Source organism: Rhynchophorus ferrugineus, unplaced genomic scaffold, assembly GCF_030347505.1.
Source record: "Rhynchophorus ferrugineus isolate W39M unplaced genomic scaffold, kcgeb_rfMv2 rfM1, whole genome shotgun sequence".
Lineage (NCBI taxonomy): Eukaryota > Metazoa > Arthropoda > Insecta > Coleoptera > Curculionidae > Rhynchophorus > Rhynchophorus ferrugineus.
Window position 1 is genome coordinate 13997376 of NW_027472580.1, and position 15243 is coordinate 14012618.

Consider the following 15243-nt stretch of genomic DNA (forward strand, 5'->3'; position numbering starts at 1 on the left):
TCAACAACTCGATATTAAATAATAATTAGTACAAAACGAGACGATAACGACGGAAAGCTTTTATTATATCACAGCGGGCATTCACAAACAAAATGGAACATTATCGATTGCTGATTGCTGTGTTGGAAGTTTTATTGAGGTACATAAAAACAACGGGAGGAGACTAACTGAACAACTAAATAAAAGTCGATTGTTATATGAGGCTTCGTGGGGTTTCGCCGTCGCAATAATTGCCCCCCATAAATAAAACGGAAATGGGGGAAGAATCCTCGACTAATTTTATTTATTGCGATAATAAAGTTTATAAAATATATTTATATATGAAATTATAAAATAAAAATAATCACTTCGTCACTTTTAAATCATTAAAACCGACTACTTGAATATGATGGAACAGCATCACTATAAGTTTTTAAATATGTTTCATGAACCTCGGCAGCAGATTTTTTCGAATCAAACCACAAAACCATTGAATAACCGAAAGGCAATTTTGAACATTCTATGTACACTGGATAGCTATTGCTGATTAAAATACATGCAAGCACCCTAAGAGACCTCTAAACTTAATGACAATAACAGAGAAGAAACTAGAAAGATTTTAACTAAAACTAATTATGGCTGTTGAAGTATTTGTTTAAATTATTAAATATATCAATAATATATTTCCTTATTAATGTTTACTTACCAAAATCAAAATCAATGTTATAGATTTGCTAATCTCATAAATATATTTTTAATATTTTAACACACCAAAAAATATATTAAAAATTATAACTGCTCATAAACTATACACTGTAGAAAAGAAAAGTGGATGAGATGAGATGAGAATTGACGAGCAATAAAGTTATAAAATTTCATGCAAAAAAATAATAAATACTAAAGCCAGATATACATCAAAATTAAATATAGTAGGAACAATAATGTTTTTATTAAGCAATAAAAATATCTGCCTGGTTCGATCAAAAGCAAAAGTTATATTCTCCGTAATTTTCTATTACCATTTCGCACCTAACACATGGGCTGAAATGTTCCGGGCTTAACATATAGATGGTGCTGGTATTATTGCATTCATCGCCTTTTCAGTTAGTACTAACCTTCAAAAGAAAGCTGTTAAGATGTCATGATATTCTATTCATAATTTGTGAGTTATTGTGTAAGAGTGACACTACTAGTTATTTTCAAAACAATGAATCAAAAACAATTTCGTGTTTTAATTTTATACTGCTTGTTGGCTGGAAAAAAATACCGTTCAAGCGAACAATGACTTGAAAAGTGTTATAAGGACTCCATTTCATCAAAAACAATAATAAAACGTCGGTTTTCATGATGCAGAACACAGTGGACATCCAAATGGGATGGTAAGACTAGAAAGCATAAAAAAATCCACAAAATCGTTTTGAACGATCAAACAATGCAGTTGTATAATTTAGCTAACATCGTAAAGGTATGAAGAACGTGTTGGTTTTATATTTCATGAGCATCTAATTTGCCCACTGCTGATCAAAAACAAGAACGTGTTGGTTATTCTGAACAGTGTTTGGTCATGTTTAAACGTAACAAACCGAAATTTTTCTGTCGATATGCGACAATGGATGAAACATGGTTCCAATTACTTCACTCCGAAATCAAGACGATCGTCATCTGAGTGAACAGCACCTGCAAAAGTGGTATTGAAATATTAGAGCGGCGCTGAAATGAGTGTGTGGCTCTTGATGGAGATTACGTTGATGAATAAAATCAATTTCGACTTTAACAAAAAGCGTTTGCTTTGTTACGACAGGATAAATAATACATGATATAATATAAAATGCTTATTTAGAATTTTATGGATCGCATGAAAAATAATAATTAGTTCTAGTAGTAATTAAAAGCTCTGAATAATTTACCAACAGTCAGTCGAAGAGTTCGCTATATATACTCTCAATTTACAATTAAAACGGAACTTGATCGATCGATGCTGTTGAAAATTCAGAGAGAAGAGAAAATGTACGGCGAACCGTGATCTTTATTTATCTTGACTAATTAAAGTTAAATTTAAGGGGACTATAATGAAGGTATTTTTCTGTTACATAATAGATTTTCAGGGTTCATTATTGTCTCTAAAGGACGCAGATTTAAACGAAAATAGTGTAATTCTTAGTAGATAACATCAAAAAACGCCGGGACTTTTCAGCCTTTTTCACATGTCAACATGATGATTGCTTTTCGTGGAAAAACCCCAAGGAAAATATTATCAATTCCAGGGGATAAATAATACATGATATAATATAAAATGCTTATTTAGAATTTTATGGATCGCATGAAAAATAATAATTAGTTCTGGTAGTAATTAAAAGCTCTGAATAATTTACCAACAGTCAGTCGAAGAGTTCGCTATATATACTCTCAATTTACAATTAAAACGGAACTTGATCGATCGATGCTGTTGAAAATTCAGAGAGAAGAGAAAATGTACGGCGAACCGTGATCTTTATTTATCTTGACTAATTAAAGTTAAATTTAAGGGGACTATAATGAAGGTATTTTTCTGTTACATAATAGATTTTCAGGGATCATTATTGTTTCTAAAGCACGCAGATTTAAAGGAAAATAATGTAATTCTTAGTAGATAACATCAAAAAAATAAATATAAGGTTTAAACATTTTTGAAATTGAATTTTTAAAATATTTCTTCTATATACAAAGTGATGAAATTGTTTGCGGTTAATGTTTATAATTTTTTTACTGAAAATTAGTAGTATACACCACACCAAATTTGTTAAAAACACTTCTCCATTTTTGGTGATTTATGGTAATTATTTGAATATTCAAACTGATTTTATAAATATCTGTTATTATTATTATTTTATAATATTTTGATTTAATACCTGTTGCAAGAAAGATATATTATTTTTTTCAAGATAGAAGAATATTCATAAGTCAAAGGAAACTAACGAATAGTGTAGATTCGTGCTTTAATTCATTGATTTTTACGATTGTTTTTTATCTCTGTGAAAGAATGCGTTGTTTTAATGATTATTGTTTCCTTCAAACCAAGTATTTTCTTGTAACTTTTTATATCCGACTTATATAGAAAAGGTTACCTTAACATTGATTATCTTACTAGTTTGAAGATATTCCAATGAAATATCAAATACAGGTCTCCTCTTAATTTTTTTAGGTTAAAAATCATTGTGATTGATAAATCTTAATAATATATAAAACTGCATCTTTTAGAGCTTCACACATCACACCAGATCTTTAACTTCAACCAAAATATTAATTAAACTGTCTAAGGATATGACAAATTTCTACTTAATTTCTCTTAGTTAATCGAAAATGCGAAAACCGATCAAAAAATTAAACGACAATCATAAAATCACCATCCCTTTTAGATCAAAAAACTTATTAAACAACACATATATTCGCTTTCGCAAATATAGTATAAGGTGCGAAAGTCTCGAACAAATAAAAGGAAATAAACAAGTGAACTTTCTTAGAAGCTCTTACGACTTTAAGTATTTTTTGGTAAAATAAAGAAGTATGAAGTTTTCGAACTCCAAGTAACACCTGGAAACTTTTAAAGTAAAAATTTTATGATAGATCTTTTTGTCTCTCGTCGACATTTCGTTTTTATCTTTTGTTCGATCTTTCTGATGAAATCTTTATTGGGGCAAAAAATTCTATACGTCATTACTATTTTTCAAAGTATTTTACGTCGCTAGCCAGTTCTATTCTTCCATCCAATTTGTCGACAATATTTGAGTTCCATATAGGAAAATCGAAGTGGGTTTTGAAATTAACGAAGAATCGACATATCTTCGGTTATATTTATTAAAATTAAAACAAATAATAACCGAAAGGTGTAGTGTTCGGTGAATGCTACTGGTGTGGTTTTTTAGATACAAATTTTGTAAAATTCGGTTTAGACAGAAATGTACCAACTGCTATCTCGATTTCATAAAAGGATATCTCTGACTGTGTCTTTTAACTGACTGTACACACTTGCCCACTGAAAGACTCCCAATAAATCTTGCAAAACCAACAGAAAGAGATCTTCCCTTCTTGCCTTCTCGTAATTTGTTTTGTAGTTTTTATTATTCCGATCATCTGCCAGCTTAGTCGATTTTTTAAAATAAATAAGTGAATTAGTAAAATAAAATATAACCATTATTTTAGAATTATATAAGCCTTAAACAGTATCAAGAAAAATGGTTGCCGCAGCTATCTTGGCACATTGATGACTGCTTGAATCTGTTTGTCTATTGTCTACTGTCTATTTCAACATTAAAAACAGAACAGAAAAAAGAATCCAAAAGCTCCAAAACAATTGATAACACAGTAACGAAAGTGAATGCATAAAAAACGGTTTTTTAGAATTAAACATGGCAAATTGTGCTATCTTGTTGGAACTAAAGTTATTTTAATACTAAATTATAAGTGAGTACCACAAAAGTTCAGTTAGCATGTATTTAGATCTCCTTCTGTTTAATTTGAGGTAAATTACCTTACTCATTTTTAAGTTTTCACAGTTCCTTTATCAAAATGCGATGCCCTCAATTCTACTACATATAAATTTGAGGAAAGTAAAATGAGTTAGTCCTGTTTATGATAGTAATATCCGAGATGAAAACGTGGTTTTTTATACGATATTACGTAGACATGAAGTACATTTATATGGAGTAAAAATAAACATTTCATATAGAATGTGTTACTTGTTTAAATTCATATTTATTTGGTATGGACTCATTGGCCTCTTAAGATTGATATTGAAGGGTTAGGTAAGTTTTGTTTACCTAAAACTGAAATAAGATTTTAATTTAATGAATATTAATATACAATACTACTCAACTCAAGTTACAAACTACAAAAAAATTATGACATCATGAAATGATTTGATATGATAGATATGAATATTGTAAAAATATAAATTCTAAAATTATGAATAAATAAAATATAGTAAACAATATAATATGTTGTAATAAAACATTAGGTTTTTGCATGTATTCTAATCATTTTTTCACTTTAAAAGACATTGATTAAAAAACATATTAGAACAATATACATTAATGTAAATATTGTCTCTCATTCCAAGATGTAAAATCAAATTCTATTCATCTTTTTCTCATATTTCTAAAAGAATGACGTTTGTTTAGCAGCAATAAAAACTTCCAAAAATGTGTTCTCCCGAATCAGTAATAACCTACATGAATAGATTATTTTAGTCTACGTCAATAAATGTGTTCTAGAAACAATAGATACTTCCAAAATAGTAACACAAAAAAAATTCAATTAACGTCCGTTCATCTGTGACAACAAGCTCCCATATCGGTAATTTTCATTTGAAATCCAATTTTTATTTTGTTAGTAATCCCTTAAGGCACACATGTCGTTTAGTCGAACCTGGAAAAATATGAAGAAAAAAAGCAATTTATTAAGTCGTCGTCATAACACTGAAACGAGTAAATAGGATCTTGACAACTCATCTATTACCCTTTCCAATTTCGCCAAAAAAAAGATTGTTTTTTATTTACCATTGCGGAAAGACATTGCTCCCGATCCCAAATTGTTTTTGTGTGTCTCTTTCCGTCCTATTTTTCTTTTCGGTCTTTTCGTCTGACCTGAAATCAATAAATTTAATTATGCCGAACGTACAGGCCGAATCATGTTGCCTGACAACTATGAACTGGATGGAAATGGCAAAAACATATTGCCCGGCAATTTGCTGAAAAGAAATCATTATAAAGGGGACCTCCGCTTTTATTACTCCAGATAGCTAGTCAGAAATCAACTTAATCCATGCATAATGAATAATAAATATCAACAAGTATCCCTGTTAATTCAATACATTGACTACCATATTCCAACTTTATAATGCGTCCGTAAAATTGTTTTATTATATTTCCATTGAACTCTGTTCCACACCATCTATGAGACAGAATTATGTAGTCTATACAAAGTTTTTTTGTACATACGTCATCTAAATTTGTGACATCAAGACATCGCAACGTTGCTGTATCGACACTGAGTTTTAGTTCAGTTTAGCTTTGGCAACAAATTTCTAAACTAAATAAAATACAAAAATGAAAACAAAAATAATGTTTTTTATATACAACTAATATATTTTACACTCATTTTAGAGTATATTTACCTTTTACGCTTAGTTCTTGTTTTCTTCGGTACAATGTTTCCTTGTAAAAAAATTTTGATTTCACTGTATTTCTCCTTAGTCTAAAACTAAATTTAATCCACTGCACTTTCCCTAATGCATTTGCCATATCTGCAAAATAATTAGTATTCTTTCTCTTCTCTCATTTTAACCAAATGGTCATGTATATTCTGAACACATAAATTTTCCACACTCTACAATTAGATTTCCTACAGTTACCATATATTAATTATATTCTTACCTTTACTTATTTCCATGCTCATCATACTGTCTTAGAAATTGTAAATATCATATTCAGAATTCATCCAAACCGAAAGTGTTACTGACCATTCATATTTCCAACATGAAGTACACTATATCTGCGTTAAATTATTAAAAAATGTTATAACTATGAAACCTAATCAATTGCTATTCCAGCGTTTACCTTCTTCCATCAACTTTTGTTATCTTACATTATTTTTATTATCATCTTGCCCTGAGTGACCGTTGGGTATATTGGGTATATCCCATTGAGAAATATCCATGTGTCATCTAAATACATAAATTAATATGATAAGTCTTCCTTCATTTTATTACATGTTTTTACAAATTATATTCTTTTAAAAGTGATATCCGGAAGTTCCATTAGACCTTTTCGATACATTTCAGACTAACAGTTTTCTTTGAAATAATTGTATTAAATTATGTTTGTATTGATAAACTACTCACTGTTTTTATACATTTCATATATTTAATCTCTGATAGAGCTAAGATCAAGCTGATCTTGATTTGTCACCCGCTTTTTATGAGGACATATTTTTTCGGTGAATTTAGCATCATATTTTTCATTTTTAGAAATATTTCAATGACCGTGTCCATACTAATATTACGTAGCTGCAACACGCAAAGAGATATTTTCAAGAAAAACCGCAGCAAATTAATAATTAACAGTAAAAATGCTTACCTTTCTGACGAATTTTACTGGCAAGAGGGGGCCTCCATTATCTCGTTGCTTTTCAAAGTAACTAACTAGAGACGCAATTTATTCTATCTAGCTTGGAAATTTTCAATCAGAGTAACAATAAGTACGGATTTAAAATGTATTAAAAGAAGTAAAGCATTAAAATAACAGTTGCCGGTTTATAACCTCTTAGTGATAAGGTTAAGTGATAAGATAATTGTTTTAAATAATTTTGCATACGCTTTGACGACTTTGACAGGCTAGTTCGTTTACGCGTTCGAACTTACCAGACAGCATTGTGTCTCTTTTTAACTAGAATAAAATGAGAAGGAAAATATTGTCTGATTCTAAAACGAATTTACAAATTGCTGCAATCAGTACATTAAAAAACTTATACACACGTATGTACAAAAAAATTTGGATAGACTATAGATACGTTTTTTATGTAGTGTTATCTACTATAGGCCTAATCAACATAATTAAAAATTGTATATCTAGTTTACACACATATTTATATATTAATAAATTAATATTTTAATACTAATTATAATTAATATTACACAAATATTTATGCATATAAATATTGTATAATGTATATTCTTTCAGGCTTGTTTAAAAAAAGAGTATATTACATAACACATAAACATTTAATTTATATTTAACGAGTAACAAAACACTAACTCAATTCCGGGAAAAAAACCATGCCTGTTTGCATCACAAACAATAAAATATCTGCAATGAACAACTGAGCAAAAAATATATATAAGTAACAAAACTTATGTTATTCTAACTTTTACCTATTTCCATTCCAGCAATTCAAAGATTGTTCCTATTAGAAACTCTATAGTTATTTATATATTTGTTGTCTATATAAATATCCTAGTCGTTCAGTGCCTCACAAAACCACAATTTATCGTAAACATGTGAATGTTCGACAATACGACAAAATTACAGTTAGTCACTAGAAGTAGAACAAGTATAAAATTCAATTAGTTCAAAAATAGCTACCGAGAGATCCTGATCAACTTGTTGAGTACAGTAATGCAATCCTAAGGCTGGCGAATTGGAAGATTTTTCATCTAAATTGATAATGAGCGATGAAGCCAATTTTCTTCTTAGTGGCAACGTCAATAAACAGCACAGTCGGTTTTGGGGAATACAGAATCCTCAATTAATTCATGAAACATCATTGCAACCACTAAAAACAACTGTAGGTTGTGATACTCACGCAGGAAACATCATTGGTTCCAATTTTTTTGAAAATGACCAAGGTATTGCAGTTACTGTTTCTGCTGAACGGTACCAAGACATGATTCGAAATTGTCTTGTGCCTGAAATGGAAGAGCAAGGACCAGAGGACATGATTCCAACAAGATGGGGCCACAGCACACGGCTCGTTCAACAATTCAATTATTGAATAACGTTTTTCCACTAAGACTAATTTTGCGAAGTGGCGATTTAACATGGCCAGTCAGATCTCCGGATCTAACAGTACCAGACATTTTCCTATGGAGTTTTTAAAATCAAAAGTTTATGTGAATAAGCCCCAAACGATTGAAGATCTTAAAGACAATATTTGTCACGAAATTGAAGAAATTCAGACTCCGATGTCATGTATATATATGTCCCATGTATATAATAATGTATCATGTATATAATATAGCCCATATGATTTTTCAATCATAATAAAAAACAAGTAAAAACCATATAAACTTTTTATAAAAACTAAACTTACTTGTCTTTCCTTTGAGCAAAGTTATGCGCAATCAAAATGATAGCGGGACTTTTGCCACCATGTATTGTAGCTTGTCCTTACAAATTAAATAATTGTTAATACAAATTTTTAAAAAAATCGCTTAAGAAATGAAACTTAGGAGCAGAAATAAAATTTCCTTTTACAAGATTTTCAGAAAACTAACATTTCAATGTTTGCTCCTATTAGATACTCTATAGTTATAATATACCATTTGTTTATAAATTTCAGGCCAGAATAGAAAAACAACTATACGAGAAAATGCAATTTATATCTACAAAAAAAAACGAACGTTTTAATCTGATTTAAAAGTGATGGCTTGAGTTGCAGCCGTCCGCTTCGGATTCTAATTCTATTTACCGAACCATTTATCCATATGGAACGAGGGCCCCACCTTTCCCTCGCCGACACTTTAAAACTCGCTTTTCTCGGTTCTTGAGTTCCCTCCGTCTTCGCCCGACACCCACGCAACCGAAACCTTATGAATACGTCTAATTTCTAAAGGGGTTTTTTGCGTATCCCTTCTAATCGCGTTAAATTACGTTCTACGAGGGTCAAAAGGCAAATGACGCTCACCGTTTGGATGACGGAATGACTCGGTTAGAGGCAGAAATAAAATCGACTTTAGGCTTCTACGTTTTATACTGATTTCATGAGACAGACGCCTGTTGGATATTGCCAGATTGGCAGCTTTATATTGAATCGAATTTAATTTTATTCGAAATACATTGCGTGTTTGTCGGTTCTTTTTTTATTTTGGTATTTATCAATTCAATTGAAGTTGACTTATTTACAACATAACAAGCGAGTTTGTTCTGTTACTGCTTGTTTACACTTACCTTTAGAAAATTAGAATTAACTACTAAATTCTCCGCTTTATCGTTAATATTAATTATCTACTCATAAACTCAAACATAATGCTCATGTATATTCTAAACAATTACACAAATATATAAGCGCATAAATATTTCACACTCTACAATATGATTTCCTACAGTTGTCCTATATTTATTATATAGTCAACTTTAGTCGTCTCCCCTCTTATCACTCTTTCTTGTAATTGTCAGAATTGGGCTATCAGACCACAATAAAAAAGTTTGATTCATTCATTGTCACTTTCACTATCAGAATCACCATTCATGTCAATTACCAAATTGTTAATTTCTCTAATCTATCGAACACTTCTTAATAATTCCACCATTTGTCAATTCCTTTTTCTGCTGGTTGATAGTTTATTCAAGACGAAAGTGTTATTGTAGACAGTGCTTCTTTCTGCAATGTATATTTTTTCTTGGTTGTTTCTAAAAAGAAGTAAATTATATAAAACCCAAACAATTAAATTATATTTAACTAGTCACAAAATACTAACTGAGCTCCAAGAATAAAACCATGCCTATTTCTACCATAAATAAGAATATATACAGTGAATTGTTAAGATAAACATTGTAACTATAAAATCTATATTGTTCCAACTTTTACCTTTTTCCATCAACTTTTATTGTCTTTATACTCTTTATTAGTGCTTGGCCAAGGGTGGCATATTCCTTTTTGAAATATCCATATATTGTCCAGATACATAAATTGAAATAATAACTTTTCCTTAATTTTATTATATGTTTTTAAAAACGATATATTCCTCGAAGAATTACAGCTGTTTTAAAAATACATGATCACTCAATGCTAATGATGATAAAATCAACATTTCAATGGTTGCTCCTGGTTGGATGACCGAAGAAAATACAATTCATATCTACAAAAAAAAAACAACATTTTAATCTTATTTAAAAGTTATGGCTTGTGTTGCAGGCGCTCGCTTCGGATTCTAATTCGATTTACCGAACCATTTATCCATATGGAACGGGGGTCCAACCTTTCACTTGCCGACACTTTAAAACTTGCTTTTCTCGGTTCCTGAGTTCCCTCCGTCTTCACTCGACACCCACGCTACCGAAACCTTATGAATACGTCTAATTTATAAAGGGACTTTTTGCGTATCCCTTCTAATCGCGTTAAATTATGTTCTACGAGGGTCAAAAGGCAAATGACGCTCACCGTTTGGATGACGAAACGACTCGGTTAGAGGCAGAAATAAAATCGACTTTCTTCTGTTACTGCTTGTGTACATTTACCTTTAGAAAATTAGATTTAACTACTACATTCTCCGCTTTATCGTTAGTATTAATTATCTACTCATAAACTCTAACATAATGCTCATGTATATTCTAAACAATTACACAAATATATAAGCGCATAAATATTTCACACTCTACAATATAATTTCCTACAGTTGTCCTATATTTATTATATAGTCAACTTTAGTCGTCTCCCCTCTTATCACTCTTTGTTGTAATTGTCAGAGTTGGGCTATCAGACGACAATAAAAAAGTTTGATTCATTCATTATCACTTTCACTATCAGAATCACCATTCAATTCAATTACCAAATTGTTAAGTTCTCTAATCTATCGAACACTGTCAACAATTCCTCCATTTGTCAATTTCTTTTTCTGCTGGTTAATAGTTTATTCAAGACGAAAGTGTTATTGTAGATAGTGCTTCTTTCTGCAGTGTATCTTTTTTCTTGGTTTTTTCTAAAAAGAAGTAAATTACATAAAACCCAACAATTAATTTATATTTAACGAGTAACAAAATACTAACTGAGCTCCAAGCATAAAACCATGCCTGTTTCCACCATAAACAACAATATATCCACAGTGAATTGTTAAAATAAACATTGTAACTATAAAATTTATATTGTTCTAACTTTTACCTTTTTCCATCAACTTTTGTTGTCTTTACACTCTTTATTAGTGCTTGGCTAAGGGTGGCATATTCCATTTTGAAATATCCATATCTTGTCCAGATACATAAATTGAAATAATAACTTTTCCTTAATTTTATTATATATTTTCCTTAATTTATTATATACGACATATTCCTCGAAGAATTACAGCTGTTTTAAAAATAAATGATCACTCAATGCTAATAATGATAAAATCAGCAATTCAATGGTTGCTTCTGTTTGGATGACCGAAGAAAATGCAATAAATATCTACAAAAAAACAACATTTTAATCTTATTTAAAAGTTATGGCTTGTGTTGCAGGCGCTCGCTTCGGATTCTAATTCAATTTACCGAACCATTTATCCATATGGAACGGGGATCCAACCTTTCCCTTGCCGACACTTTAAAACTTGCTTTTCTCGGTTCCTGAGTTCCCTCCGTCTTCGCCCGACACCCACGCTACCGAAACCTTATGAATACGTCTAATTTCTAAAGGGACTTTTTGCGTATCCCTTCTAATCGCGTTAAATTATGTTCTACGAGGGTCAAAAGGCAAATGACGCTCACCGTTTGGATGACGAAACGACTCGGTTAGAGGCAGAAATAAAATCGACTTTAGGCTTCTGCGTTTTATATTGATTTCATGAGACAGATGCCTGTTGGATATCGCCGGATTGGCAGCTTTATATTGAATCGAATTTAATTTTATTCGAAATACATTGCGTGTTTGTCGGTTCTTTTTTTATTTTGGTATTTATCAGTTCAAGTTGGCTTATTTACAACATAACAAGCGACTTTCTTCTGTTACTTCTTGTGTACATTTACCTTTAGAAAATTAGATTTAACTACTACATTCTCCGCTTTATCGTTAGTATTAATTATCTACTCATAAACTCTAACATAATGGTCATGTATATTCTAAACAATTACACATATATATAAACGCATAAATATTTCACACTGTACAATATGATTTCCTACAGTTGTCCTATATTTATTATATAGTTAACTTTAGTCGTCTCCCCTCTTATCACTCTTTGTTGTAATTGTCAGAATTGGACTATCAGACCACAATAAAAAAGTTTGATTCATTCATTGTCACTTTCACTATCAGAATCACCATTCAAGTCAATTACCAAATTGTTAATTTCTCTAATCTATCCAACACTTGTTAATAATTCCACCATTTGTCAATTCCTTTTTCTGCTGGTTGATAGTTTATTCAAGACGAAAGTGTTATTGTAGACAGTGCTTCTTTCTGCAGTGTATCTTTTTTCTTGATTGTTTCTAAAAAGAAATAAATTACATAAAACCCATCAATTAATTTATATTTAACGAGTAACAAAATACTAACTGAACTCCAAGCATAAAGCCGTGCCTGTTTCCACCATAAACAACAATATATTTACAGTGAATGAACTTTTACCTTTTTCCATCAACTTTTGTTGTCTTTAAACTCTTCATTAGTGCTTGGCCAAGAGTGGCATATTCCATTTTGAAGTATCCATGTCTTGTCCAGATACATAAATTGAAATAATAACTTTTCTTTCATTTTATTATATGCTTTTAAAAACGATATATTCCTCGAAGAATTACAGCTGTTTTAAAAATAAATGATAACTCAATAATAAAATTAATAATAGAAGAATCTTTCCTTTTACATATAAATAATGATAAAATCAACATTTCAATCGGTGCTCCTGTTTGGATGAAATACTGTGACACGAATGAATAATCGAAATTCATTGCGTATTTATCGGTTCTTTTTATTACTTTGGTATTTGTCAATTCAAGTTGGCTTATTTACAACATAACAAGCGAGTTTCTTCTATTACTGCCTGTGTACATTTTCGTATAAAAAATTACATTTAATTACTACATTCTTCCTAATGCATTTGCTTTCTCATTGCTATTAATTATCTACTCATAAACCCTAACCTAATGCTCATGTATGTTCTGAACAATTACACAAATATATATGCGCATAAATATTTCTACCATATGATTTCCTAGAGTTGTCCTATATTAATCATATAGTCAACTTTAGTTGTTTCCCCTCTTATCTCTCTTTGTTGTAATTGTCAAAATTGCTCTCACAACAAAATGATTTTGAAAAACCGTAAATTGAAATTGAATGAAATAGCAGACACTCTAAAGATATCAACTGAACCTGTACGTACATATCACTCACGAATATTTGGGTATGAGAAAGCTCTGTACAAAATGGGTGCCGCGCGAGCTCACTTTTGACCAAAAACAACGACGAGTTGATGATTCAGAGCAGTGTTTGAAGTTGATCAAGTGTAATAAACCCGAGTTTTTGCGTTAATATGTGACAATGGAAGAAACATGACTCCATCATTTCACTCCGAAGTCCAATCGACAGTCATCCGAGTGAACTGCACACAATTAACCCGCTCGAAAGCGTGGGAAACGCAACAGTCGACTGGCAAGGTTATGGCGTCTGTATTTTGGGACGCGCATGGAATAATTTTCGTTGACTATAAAATGGAATAGTTTTCATTGACAAGAAAGTGCTGGTTCACCAAGGCAATGCACCGCATCACAAGTCAGTGAAAACGATGGCAAAAATCCATTAATTGGGCTTCGAATTGCTTCCTTATCCACCGTATTCTCCAGGTCTGCCCCCCAACGACTATTTCCTATTCTCAGATCTCAAAAAAATGCTCGCTGGGAAGAAATTTTCGTCGAATGAAGAGGTGATCGCCGAAACTGAGGCCTATTTTCAATCAAAGGACAAATCGTACTACAAAAATGGTGTCAAAAAGTTGGAGAGTCGCTGTAATCAGTGTGTCACCCTAGAAGGGAATTATGTTGAATAAAAAAACTAATTTTGCCAAAAAAATGTGTTTTACTATGGTAGGCCGGGGACTTTTCAATTGACCTGTTATTGATATATCGATATTTTTGTTAACCGATATTTTTCAATATTTAAAAAAAAATGATATTTTTTAACGCTTTAAAAACTAATTAAACAAATAGTCCTTCAGAGTTTGAGATCTGCTTAGTCCTCACATGGCTTAAAAAGTTCCAGTAATATAACCCAGTAATCGTTGATCCAGACTTCTAGCAAAATTAAGTCATTGTCATTGATCTCGTTAAAACAAAGACTTCATGCATCTCATATCTTCAAAAATCTCTCCTATATGCACAAGGTACTGTTTCGCCAAGTTGTACATTCTGATGACACTGCCAAAACACTCGGATAAACAAAAAGAAAATCCATATTATAAGGATGTCTAAAAAGGTTGTGGTTGATTTACCATCAAGACATACAAACTGCTAAACAAAATCAATCAGTAATTATATACATGACATGACCCACAAAAACTCTGAATTACTTATTACGAATGCAGATGCGGATGCAAATATCCGCAACATTCCTAAAAATTATTACCATAAGCCCACTTGAACAAATAATAATTACACAAAATGTTTTCAATTGTTTCAATGCTTTCGGCATAACGATTTTGACACAGAAAACCCGAAATAAATAATAATGGAAACCCATAAAAGTACTGCATATGCAAAATGTAAATAATACTCGATAAAAGTTATTATAACTAAATATATATGATACAAAACAATCCCAACGTTT

General features: G+C 31.0%; 1 protein-coding gene and 2 long non-coding RNA genes across 4 annotated transcripts in view; 1 reads left to right on the forward strand and 2 right to left on the reverse strand.

Moving 5' to 3' along the window:
* LOC143204583 (uncharacterized) overlaps nt 1-15243 on the forward strand; it is a 74639-nt gene that overhangs the window by 57329 nt on the left and 2067 nt on the right. The window lies entirely within an intron of this gene.
* Nucleotides 4536-7424, reverse strand: LOC143204611 (uncharacterized). Its single transcript, XR_013007646.1, has 4 exons — nt 6396-7424; nt 6131-6342; nt 5473-6045; nt 4536-5382 (listed from the first exon to the last, which is right to left on the reverse strand). It is a non-coding gene; the product is annotated as an uncharacterized LOC143204611 (long non-coding RNA).
* On the reverse strand, nt 9515-11999 carry LOC143204600 (uncharacterized). The gene is made up of 4 exons (XR_013007641.1): nt 11976-11999; nt 11611-11892; nt 10965-11431; nt 9515-10862 (listed from the first exon to the last, which is right to left on the reverse strand). It is a non-coding gene; the product is annotated as an uncharacterized LOC143204600 (long non-coding RNA).